We start from the raw sequence: 12,369 nt of genomic DNA, 5'->3' as shown, positions 1-12,369 counted from the left end.
CTAGTCAATGCAATAAGCTCTGCCTTTTGGGCTAAAGTGTTGTGTGGTAGTGCTTAGGCTTCTATCATCTGCCTTTCTAACTCCTTTTTTTATATAGCTCCTGCCATCAGTAAACCATTCGGCATCTGCATTTTCCAGGGGCTTGTCACTCCCCCTCTTCGCGGAGGAACGACACAGGACCCTGCGCTGTTCTTTTGTCTGCTCGGCCCTCCCTGGGTTTGCTGCTGGTTCTTCCCGGGTTGGCTACCATCCCTTCCACCTCCGTGGAAGGGCGGTTCCCCCTGCCACTTTCCCCACTTCCGCGGGGGAGAGGCACACCGCCGGCCGGCTCTCTTGGGGGCTGCTCAGGTGTTCCCCTTAGATGTTCCTGGTGCATGCTGTCTCTCTCCTCCTTTATAGTCCTCTTCCACCAATCCCAACTCTGCTACCCACACGCCGAGTATGCTGCTCTCCTCCAATCAGGAGCAGGATCAGCTCCTGCAGGTCATCACTCAAGTTGGCGAGAGGCAGCTGCGTAGAAGTTGTTATTCCCTTCTCAGCGCCATATTGTGGGAGAGCAGATGCATAGAATAAGTCTTAATTCCAGTAACAGTCTAGTCCGAGTTGCTCCCCACAGGGGCTCATCTCGTAGGTCTGGCTACTAGAGTACACCTGCCTAATTCATTCCCCCCTCAGAGACTCCATCCCCCTAATCCTAAGGGGATCTCTTCTCTAACTGCTTCCTGTTCATGAGGGGTGTAGTGTAGGCCCTGCCTATCCAGTGTCTGTAAGTCTCTGTCTATCCTGTCTAACAAATTTGCTTTATGGGTTGGGGCAGTCTCAATCATTGCCAAGGTCTGTGTCCCTGTGTAGTCAGTTACTCCCAGAAGTTGAGTTCTAAGGTTTCTGATTGGCTTATAGGAACAGTCAGGAATGTGTTTTGCATTTACCTGTGAAGACTTAAGAGGTAGAAGTTTAGTCCTAATTTCACAGAAGTAGTTGTGTTCACTAGCACCTGGTAAGGTCCCTTTTATCTAAGCTGAAACTGATCTGAAGAGGATCTTGCTCAGGAATTTCTAATGTTGGAGTTTTTGTTAAAAACTCCTTGATTCCTTGGAATACCTTTGCAGCTCCCCTGCCCAGCACAGTGTCTGTTTCAGAGGTTTTTAAGCAAACACAGGCTTAGAATCCAGATCCTGGAATCCATAACTCTTGTAGCTACCCTTTTCAGTAGGGAGTCTGCGTCAGGGCCTCTTTAAAGCTATATACAAAAGTTTGGAATCCAAATCCTGGAATTCAAATTCCATAGAATCCTGTCATCAGTAACTTCCAAAACCGGAGCTTTTATTTAGAAGCTCCTTAGTTCTCTGGAACAACTTTTTCAGCTACCCTTTTTAGTACAGAGACTGTATCAGGGCATCTTTAAAGCTATACACAAAAGCCTGGAATCCAAATCTTGGAATCCAAAGTCCATAGAACTTTGCCATTCTCAGAAATCTCCTCAGTTGCCTTTAAATATCTGACCCTATGTTAAAACATATGAGATAGGAATTTCAGAGAGAGACATGTATGCAAGATTTCACATTTGAGGCACTTAACCTTAAATAAATAGCTAAAAACACAGGCATTGGAGTCTGATGCTTAGACATAACTAGAACTTACTATCACACAATAGAGCAAAGCAAATCTTTGGGATTAAGTTTTTCCGTTAAAGTTACTACTGTAGCTCTTTTGAGAAAAGAGATCCTACATGGGAAGTTAGTACACAGTGACTCCTGTTGTTAATTTAACAATTAACACTCTTACGTGTGACGTCAGTGATCACCCGAGGCTCTTGACATGAGCTGCCTAGGCCGTGGAAGCCTTCTGAGTTCCTCAAATTCCATCAGTATTCAGACAAGGCCATAAGCAAATGGAAGTTTTCTCCTCCCTCTGGAGAAAAGTCCATCCTTCGACGGCCACTATTCTCCACTGAGATCTCCCCCAGGGAGGTTCTCCACGTAGAGACTTTCTGCACAAGTGTCCTGGCTTTCCACACCTGAAATTCTCTTCTGGGCTTTCCAGCCAGACCAGAATGCCTTTAGGGCTGATCTTGAGGTAACTGAGTGCTACTCAAAGCCATTGCCACTCTATGAGTCTACTGTACAGACTGCTTCCCATGTTGGAGCATTTACTGTTCTTTAACTTTATTATTATTAATTATAAACACTTAATCCTATTGACATGATCACTCTAACACTTAATCCCGCCTATATGATCACTTTAAAACTTAAGATGTTAACATTACCATCTAGCCCAAAGGGATTTGCAATCCCATAGCAAATTTTAAACTGTACCCTTAGAAGTAACTCCATAAGAATGCATGAAGCACTATACTACTTTACAGTCTCTCTGTAGGACCTGAGACTGTATGCCTGCCTACTTCAAGGGGAATTTTTTTTATCCTTATTTAGGTGTGGCTGTCTTAACAGGCCACAGACTCTTGAATTGAGAGAATTTTCAATAGTAAGCTAGCTTGGCTTTATAGACTTCTGTAGATGGAGCATATGAAATGCTTTGGCACTGATGGGAATATTGAGTTCTAAATTTTCTGTGCTATGTTGTATCTTAGTTGTCCTCATTATATACATTTTTAGTACATAGCTTTTATACTTATGCTGACAAGAACTTCAAATTGCCATTTATATGTGCAAGAAAGTTGATAAGCATGTATTAGGGAGTTTTCCTATCTATCAGTGATGCAATGTTCTCCCGATTACTGTTTTAAGCAAGTGCTCTCCAGAATTTGTGTAGATTCACTGGCAATAATACTGAGTAACAATGATTGCCAGATGCCACTTGCAGGCCTTATAGTTTTAATGTGTTATTTCCGAGCCTTCTTCTAACAGCCCTCAAATTTAAGTACTATAATCGCTACTTTAGGATCATTAAGATGAGTTTGAGAGGGAAATTGATCAGTGTCAATAGTGTTCCAGAGAAAGAAGTGAGGATTTAATTGATGAAATAAAAAAAAATCATTTTTTCCCATTTACATCATAATTATTCTCAAGCACAAGCTAGAACACTTTTTGGGAGAAGTTCAATTTCTTCGAGGTCTAATCATATTTTGCTACTTGTTAGACTTGTTTATGTTATACTATGATGCTTAACACAAGGGGTGGGGTTTCTTTTGTTCTTTGGTGTAAACACTTTTCAGCACTGTGCTTGGAGCATTTGCAATATACATTTTCTTTTTTTCCCTGCAGTGAACAGGGAGGATGTAATAAATATTTTGAATGACTGAATAAATACATGAATAAATTGACTTTCTATATGTGTTGGTTATGAGAAGTTATAGGATTGAGCCTGTCTGGATTTCTAATTCTGCTTCAATGCTTCTTGGTTGAATAAACTTGGAAAAGACATTCAACTCCAGTACATCTTGGTTGCCTTATCTCTGCAAAGTGAATGGTTTAGAAGATCAATTGAAAAAGAATGTGAAAGAATGTACTAAATTCAGTGTAAATATTAATTGCTATATCTGTCAAATAACTTGTAAGGCCCTGGAAAATGGTTTCTGAGGCAAATTTGAAATTAAGTCTTCATATATTCTTTTGGTATATAAATCTAGCAACACTACTCAAATATTTTTGATTTTTACTCTTGAGGAGATATATTTTATTTTAAAACTAGCCTGCACATTATGAAATTATGATGTCATAATGAAAACTAATAGGAAGTTGTCCCCAAGTAATATTTAAATTCACATATTATGCTTGTTGATTTTCTCTATCCTGTTCTATTTTGTTGTATTCAAGTAAAATGCTATTAATAGACCATTAAATTGTGTCTAAGTTTCACTTTTTATTTGAAACTCACTTTTTGAATAATATTGGCTTAAGAGAAAGTACATTCTGGATTAAACACTTTCATATTTTGTTGTAGTGACTTTTTGCTTAGAAGCCTGGTGTCAGGGTCTATAGGAGGGGTTGAGTGTTTGTGTTTGTGTGTGATTGGAGGTTGCATTGATGAAGAGACAGAAATAATTAGGGGCTGAATCTACCTATCCATCTATGCATCTACACTTCCATCTACTCATTTTTATTTACCTAAACATACCTACATATATACTATTTACCTAATTTTATAAATAAATAAATAAATAGGTATAATGCCTCTGTGTTTTCTTAAGATCCACTTTGAAATGGTTTTCATTAGTTCTCTGGAGTCACTGACCATGCAGACTTAAGATGAGATGAAAAGCTCACCTTTAATATATAAGTGCTGACAGTGACAGAAGTTAGATGCATAAAAATAATCTACAAGACCCAAAAATCAGAAAAAGAATAAATGCTTGTCGCTCCCCCTCTTCGTGGAGGAACGACACAGGACCCTGCATTGTTCTTTTGTCTGCTCGGCCCTCCCCGGGTTTGCTGCTGGTTCTTCCCGGGTTGGCTACCATCCCTTCCACCTCCGTGGAAGGGCGGTTCCCCCTGGCCACTTTCCCCACTTCCGCGGGGGAGCGGCACACCGCCGGCCGGCTCTCTCAGGGGCTGCACAGGTGTTCCTTCACATAGATGTTCCCCTTAGATGTTCCTCGTGCATGTTGTCTCTCTCCTCCTTTATAGTCCTCTTCCACCAATCCCAACTCTGCTACCCACACACCGAGTACGCTGCTCTCCTCCAATCAGGAGTAAGTCGTACAGTTTATTGGTTGAACTGGAGGCAGCTGTGTAGAAGCTGTTTCTCCCTTCTCAGCGCCATATTGTGGGAGAGCAGATGCATAGAATAAGTCTTAATTCCAGTAACTTAGTCTAGTCCAAGTTGCTCCCCACAATGCTAGTGAGGATGTAGGGGAAAAGCTACCCTACTAAACTGTTGGTAGGGATGTAAACTAGTAAAACTATTATGGAAGACAGTATGGAGATTCTTCAGCAATCTGAAAACAGTTCTACCATATGACCCTGTCATCCTATTCCTGGGAATTTACCAAATAGAAATGAAATCAGCATATGAAATAACTTACCTGTTTATTACAGCTCAATTCACAAGAGCTAAGATATGGAATAAACCCAGATATCCATATACTGATGGTTGGATAAAGAAAATGTTGTATATAAACCTATAGAATACTACCCAGCCATAAAAAAGAGTGAAATGCTGTCTTTTGCCAAAAAATGGGTGCAACTGGAAACCATTATTCTTAGTGAATTAAGCTGGTACTGAAAATACCAGAAAAATGTTTTTCCTGATTTGTGGCAATTAATACAGAGAGTACAAAGAAAATGTTATATATATATGAACAAAACTGACATTTAAATATTTGATTATTGTTACTGCCCTTGTCTATACTCTTGAAGAACAGAGGTTTTGCTACTTACCACTTGTTGAATTGTTCATTTGGTGGAGGGGCAAGCTTATGATTACAAAATAAATTGAAAGTATGTCATTGTAAAAGTTAAAAGAAAACATAAGAAAGGAAGGAGAATGGAAGGTAGAAATATTGGTGGGAGGACAGATAGCATGAGAAGAATTATTATACTCTTAAATTTGCATATATGAAACATGAAATTTGTTCACTTTATATAAATGAAAAATTTAAAATAAAATATGTTTTAAAGATTTATTTATCTATTTATTTATTTTTAACTTTTATTTAATGAATATAAATTTCCAAAGTACAGCTTATGGATTACAATGGCTTCCCCGCCCCGGTAACTTCCCTCCCACCCACAACCCTCCCCTTTCCCTCTCCCTCCCCCCTTCCATTCACATCAAGATTCATTTTCAATTCTCTTTATAGACAGAAGATCAGTTTAGCATACATTAAGTAAAGATTTCAACAGTTTGCACCCACATAGAAACACAAAGTGAAAAATACTGTTTGAGTACTAGTTATAGCATGAAATCACAATGTACAGCACATTAAGGACAGAGATCCTACATGAGGAGTAAGTGCACAGTGACTCCTGTTGTTGACTTAGCAAATTGACACTCTTGTTTATGGCATCAGTAATCACCCTAGGCTCTTGTCATGAGTTGCCAAGGCTATGGAAGCCTTTTGAGTTCACCAACTCTGATCATATTTAGACAAGGTCGTAGTCAAAGTGGAAGTTCTCTCCTCCCTTCAGAGAAAGGTACCTCCTTCTTTGATGACCTGTTCTTTTCACTGGGATCTCACTCACAGAGATCTTTCACGTAGGGTGTTTTTTTTTTTTTTTTTTTTTTGCCAGAGTGTTTTGGCTTTCCATGCCTGAAATACTCTCATGGGCTTTTCAGCCAGATCCACCTGCCTTAAGGGCTGATTCTGAGGCCAGAGTGCTGTTTAGGACATCTGAATTAATGTTTTTATGATTTTATGATTTTATATAACTGTTACATTTAATATGCACCATCTATTTTAAATGTATAGAATATAATAAACTGGAAGAGTTTTATTATGTATTAATTGCTTAACTCAAGTAAATTTATGAATATTAGGAATTTTTTTCTTAATAAAACATAAAATTGGGGGCAGTGCTGTGGCATAAAGGATAAAACCACCGCCTATAATGCTGGCATCCCATATGGATGCTGGTTTAACTCCCAGCTGCTCCACTTCCGAACCAGCTCTCTGCTATGGCCTGGAAAAGCAGTAGAACAAGGCCCAAGTCCTTGTGCCCCTGCACCCACATAGGAGGCCAGGAAGAAGCTCTAGGCTCCTGGCTTAGGATCCGCCCAACTTCAGCTGTTCTAGCCATTTAGAGAGTGAACCAGTGGATGGAAGATCTCTCTCTCTACCTCTGTCTCTGTAATCCTGCCTTTCAAATGAATAATCCTGTTTTAAAAATATTTGAATACATGTAAAAATAAACCACATATAAAGGTGTTTAGTAACCATAGAAACCATAGGAAAACCATAGGATTTATTCAATCAGCTATCCATTGATTGACATTTGGAATGCATAAATATTTTTAGATAATAAATATTTCTGGCATGAATAATTCCCTGCATCAGCCATTTCATTTATTTGCAAGTAACTCATTTTTTGAAAAATATTATCAAATTATCTTGCAGAGTTGAACAAATCTTATCTTTACCAGTAATATGATGTCTGTTTCCTTATATTCTGCAACACTGTGAATCATCAAATTTTTCTATTTTTGGCAATTGAATGGGTTAAAAATGTCATGCCAGTATAATTAAATTAAAGTTTTTTTCCCTTTTTTTTTTTTTTTGGGATGAATCTGCACATCTTTCCATAGGCTTAATAGTCATTTGCATTTTCTTTTATGTGAATTCTTTGCTTATTATCCTTTTCCCATTATTCTATTAGCTTTTAGTCTTTTCAAAAATTTTCTTTTTTGAAGATATATAAAGGTCTTATTGAAGTCAATTTTTAAAAGGGGCTCATTAATTGTCACTGTTCCAAATATAGAAAAGAATATTAGAAAAGAATCCCCAAGCTCAGTACCCTCCACCCCTACAACATTCCCCCAGTACAAAAAATTTTCACAAAACCAAAATAAAGTTGAGCCTGGTCTTTCCATAAACAGTACAGCCAAGAAACAGATTAGAGAAAGTTTAATAGGATTCCAGGTGTGTCCACGTGCCCTCTCACCCGGGAGAGGTAATAACCTCACACAGGTCTCAATCCTCCTCGGCGTTTGGCCATCTCTGCCAGAAGAGTGCTTTCACAAACTGTTTTGTTTGCTGCTTTTAGAGATCTTTCAAGCTTTGTTCTTCTTAAGTCTCTTGTCTTGAATTATGGAAAGGGAGATTGTAGCTTCTCTCTGTAGATGGGTATCACAATTCTTGTTTCTTTGGACTTTGTTTTTTTTCTGGCTTGAAATAAGTAGATTGTATGAAAACCTCTGACTGCATGTGGAGAAGGTGAATCACTGGCAGTGACATCCATCTAGGCTATGAGAATTTGTTGAACTTCTCTCCCCATTCTTTTTTCTCAGATTCCAGATTCTTACAGTGAACACACCTAGGAGCATAAAATCAATCAGTACATCTATGGGTTCATTATTCACTATTTCATAAAAATTCTCTGTTGCAGGTTCATCGTTCCTATCTTGTGTAGAAAGAAATTTCAGTGATCTCTTCAGGTTGCCATTAGAGTAATCCTGCAGGAGCCTCTCAATACCTTACCAGCACTCAGGAATTCCTCCTGCATGACGATCTGTCTCCTCTAGCAGTTCTGATAGTAAGCAGGAATCTCCAGCCCTGCTTTCCAAACCCAAATTGAGAATTCAACAATAAAGGTTTTGTGGTTTGCTGTAAGTCCTGATTTTGTGTCCAGCATCCTGGAATCTCTGCTTTCATCACTGCATCTCACTCTGTTCATTAGATCCTTTAGCTTTCTTTGCACAGACCACAGGAAGCCAGGAGTAAGTCGTTACCCTGTATCATGCCTTTATTGTCTTCTGTTGTGTAAGGACAAATACCAACAACGTTTTCTTAGATAAACTTTTTAATCTTGCTGCTAGTCATTTTCTGTTCTATTTATGCTACAGTCCTCTCTTCAAGCTTGTTAATTGCATATGAAGGGTGAAAGAAGGTGATACTCACTGTATTGTTATCCATAGTCAACCTCAGTGTGTACAGATCAGCCATTTCCCTCAAGCTCCTGCTGTTCTTAGGTACTTAGATAGAGCTTCACTGAGCAAAAATCCCTAGAAAGCCCATCTCTGAGGCATCATTTTCACTGATGAACTTGTAGAATTCTTCCTCAGCCTCTAGAGGAGCTGAAGCTTGATCCTGCCTTGCTCTTAGGCATCTCACAAATCCAATGGCAGGTCATAAGCCCATCATAAAAACCTGCGAAGCCATTTTTAAAAATGTTTTTTTCTGATGAATTGAAATCATTTTCATCATTTATTTATCTGTATTATTTGTAATGATTTTTCCATGCAGTAATCTGTTTTAATTGAGTATCCCTTTAATGGCTACTGAGTCTTGCATTATTCTTAATAAATGCATTCTCCAACTGAATATTGTTTTTTATACATCAACAATTCCATGATTTTATTCCTACAATGAATTAAAATATTTTAAGTGTTTGATTCATTCAGTGAAATATAGCTGTAATCACTTTTCCCCCAAGTAGTTACAAGTTATTATACAACTTTTCACTAACTATTTCATCTTTTCATTATTTAGCTGTAGTGTCATCTTCATCAGATAGTGTACTCTAACATTTATTTGGGCCTATTTTTAGGCTTCATAATCTGAGACATTGACCTTCTATTCATTTGCTAGTATCACACTGCTTTATTTGTTAGACATATAGAATATGTTTCATCATTTGGAAACTTTATACCCCTAAGCACTAATCTTTTTTTTTTTTTTTTGGTTTTGAAAACAATCCTTGCTATTTTTTTTTTTTTTTTTTGACAGGCAGAGTGGACAGTGAGAGAGAGAGACAGAGAGAAAGGTCTTCCTTTGCCGTTGGTTCACCCTCCAATGGCCGCCGTAGCTGGTACACCACGCTGATCCGATGGCAGGAGCCAGGTGCTTCTCCTGGTCTCCCATGGGGTGCAGGGCCCAAGCACTTGGGCCATCCTCCACTGCACTCCCTGGCCACAGCAGAGAGCTGGCCTGGAAGAGGGGCAACCGGGACAGAATCCGGCGCCCCGACCGGGACTAGAACCCGGGGTGCCGGCGCTGCAAGGCAGAGGATTAGCCTAGTGAGCAGCGGCGCTGGCTTTTCCTTGCTATTTTTAACAAAAAGTGTAAATCATTCTAGTTAAACCAAACCTGAGTAAAATATATTTTAATGATGTTTGCATCATGATAAATCCTTAGAGAAATTTTTGAAAAACACTATCACTAAGATGTTGAATCTTACTATCCAAACATTCTGTATGCATAGCTTTTATTTATTTTAATCATCTTTGCTTATGTCAATAAGATTTAAAATTTCTCTTAATAAACTCTTTTAAAACATTTTTTATTTATATCAGGTGAACAGAGTCATGTATTTTCAAATATACAGATTTAGGGGCATAGTGGTATTTCCCATTTTCCCTTTTCTTCCACCCACACTCACACCCTCTCTCCTCCTTCCTTTCTTATTCTCTCTTTTAATTTTTTATAGTGATATAATTTTATTTTATTTTATTTTTAAGAATTGTATATGTTATACTACTTTTCTGAATGGATTTTTTCTCTTTATATCTGGTTTTTGCTTACATATATGGCAGCTACTACTTTAGGTATAAAAAATTTTGGGCCAGAACTATACAATTTTTTAGTATTGATAATGGGTTTTTAGATCATTCTCTTGATTTCCCAAGCATAAAGCCATGTTTATTTTCAGCTTCTTCAAAATGGTATATTGCAACCTTTATCTACTTCTCCAATTTGTTGGCTGATGTTTCAAACAATGGTAAATAGTAATTGTGATTACAGTTATCACAATAGTTCATCTAACGTTTTCTTGTAATTATACTGTTGACTTTGAATTTGAGATTTGTATGCTATATAATGTCAAATAAGTATATGCATTTCCTATTTTTATTTTTTAACAAATAGATATCAATTTTAAACATTCTGAGAAAAGTTAAAATACTTTATTAATATGATAAATTGCAATTATCTAAATCTAAATATTGCTGTATATAGATATATTTCTGGAATAGAATCCTTTGGTTATGGGATAGCTCTAAGTTTTTTTAAACAATCAATATTGGGATTGAAATCAAATGTATGACTACTGCATAAAACAATGTGATATATTTCCTTCTTTTTCTTTCAAAGCTTTTTATATAGCATTGAATTTTTTTTAACTTTTATTTAGTAAACATAAATTTCCAAAATACAGTTTATGGATTACAATGGCTTCCCCCCCCCATAACTTCCCTCCCACTCGCACCCCTCCCATCTCCTGCTCCCTCTCCCATTCCATTCACATCAAGATTCATTCTCAATTATCTTTATATACAGAAGATCAATTAAGTATATATTAAGTAAAGATTTCATCAGTTTGCACTCACACAGAAACACAAAGTGTAAAATACTGTCTCAGTACTAGTTATAGCATTACTTCACATTGGACAACACATTAAGGACAGATCCCACATGAGGAGTGGGACACAGTGACTCCTGTTGTTGACTTAACAATTTGACACTCTTGTTTATGGCGTCAGTAATCTTTTTTTTTCCTTTTTTTAATCTGTATTTTTTCCTTTTTATTAGGCATTGAAATTATATTATAAACACATTGAGCACTTTGCTTAATACTGGTGTACTTTGTTAATGGTCAGGAGACTCTTCTGGTTATTCTGTGCCTGTGTGGTTAGTTTGATGAATCCTTCAATCATAATCATCATAAAATTGTACAAAGAGAAGAAAATGTGGAAGGAACCAAGGTGTAGGCCACAAGCTAGTGGTCTCATTGGGGCAATGTTTGATGGGCAACCCCTCTAATCCTCAAAGTGGCAACCAATAACAACAGCAGTAGGGAACAGCACTCCTAAAGTTCCTTTTCCTCTGCTAAAATACTACAGTAATGTACTTTTCTCTGCTGATTTGGATGCATTTCTGTAATCTTTATAATTTTCTCCATGCAAAGTCTAGGCTAGTCTCATTTGAGAACATTATATATAATTTTGGATTATGCCAAGCTTTTTCTCTTATATATCCTAATTAATGCTTTTAAAACAATTAGCCTGGTACCAGATATAGGGTAAGTATTCACTAAGTATAATTTGATTCTCACAAAATATCTTGTGAAGTAAATTGTGGAAATTATGATTCAGAGTTGATAAAATGACCTGCTTCTATCACTCATTTAGAATATAGCAGCATTCTGTTGCCAACCAAGTCTTTGCAATTTGAAACCTCCTTATGTGTTGTTCATAAGTTGAAAGCTATGTATACAGACAGATAAATAATGCCATTATGGTCACTAATCTCAAATTGCAATTCAAGAGTTTTCTTTGTTAATGATTGCAGGTAGTAAATTCAATAGTATTGGCCATTCCTTTGACTTTATCACAAATAGAAATAAATATTTTATACCTTATTAAAATATTGCATGTATCTTGAGAGCATTTTTGATCACTGCTATTTTAGAACTCCAATAGCAATCAAACCAGTTGCTCAACTTATTGTTTAAGGTACTAATAAATATTTATAATTTTGTTTTGATATAATAAGTTCTCTGCAATTCTCTCTAATTGTTTCATGCATTTAAAGTATTATTTTGAGAAAGGTGTCCATTGGCTTTACCAGACAGTCAAGGAGGTTAATGGCATGGAATTTGTGAAGAATCCCTGCTAAACAATTCTGTTATTGCATGATCTTTTCTTCTCATTCTATATTTTTAACTACACATATTTCACAAGGGACATATCATTGTGGGATGAATGTTCCCAACATCTCATTCAAAGGAAATTTGAAACATCCACACCTGATAGTAG

Source organism: Oryctolagus cuniculus, chromosome 1 (assembly GCF_964237555.1).
Source record: "Oryctolagus cuniculus chromosome 1, mOryCun1.1, whole genome shotgun sequence".
Lineage (NCBI taxonomy): Eukaryota > Metazoa > Chordata > Mammalia > Lagomorpha > Leporidae > Oryctolagus > Oryctolagus cuniculus.
This window is presented reverse-complemented; position numbering follows the sequence as displayed.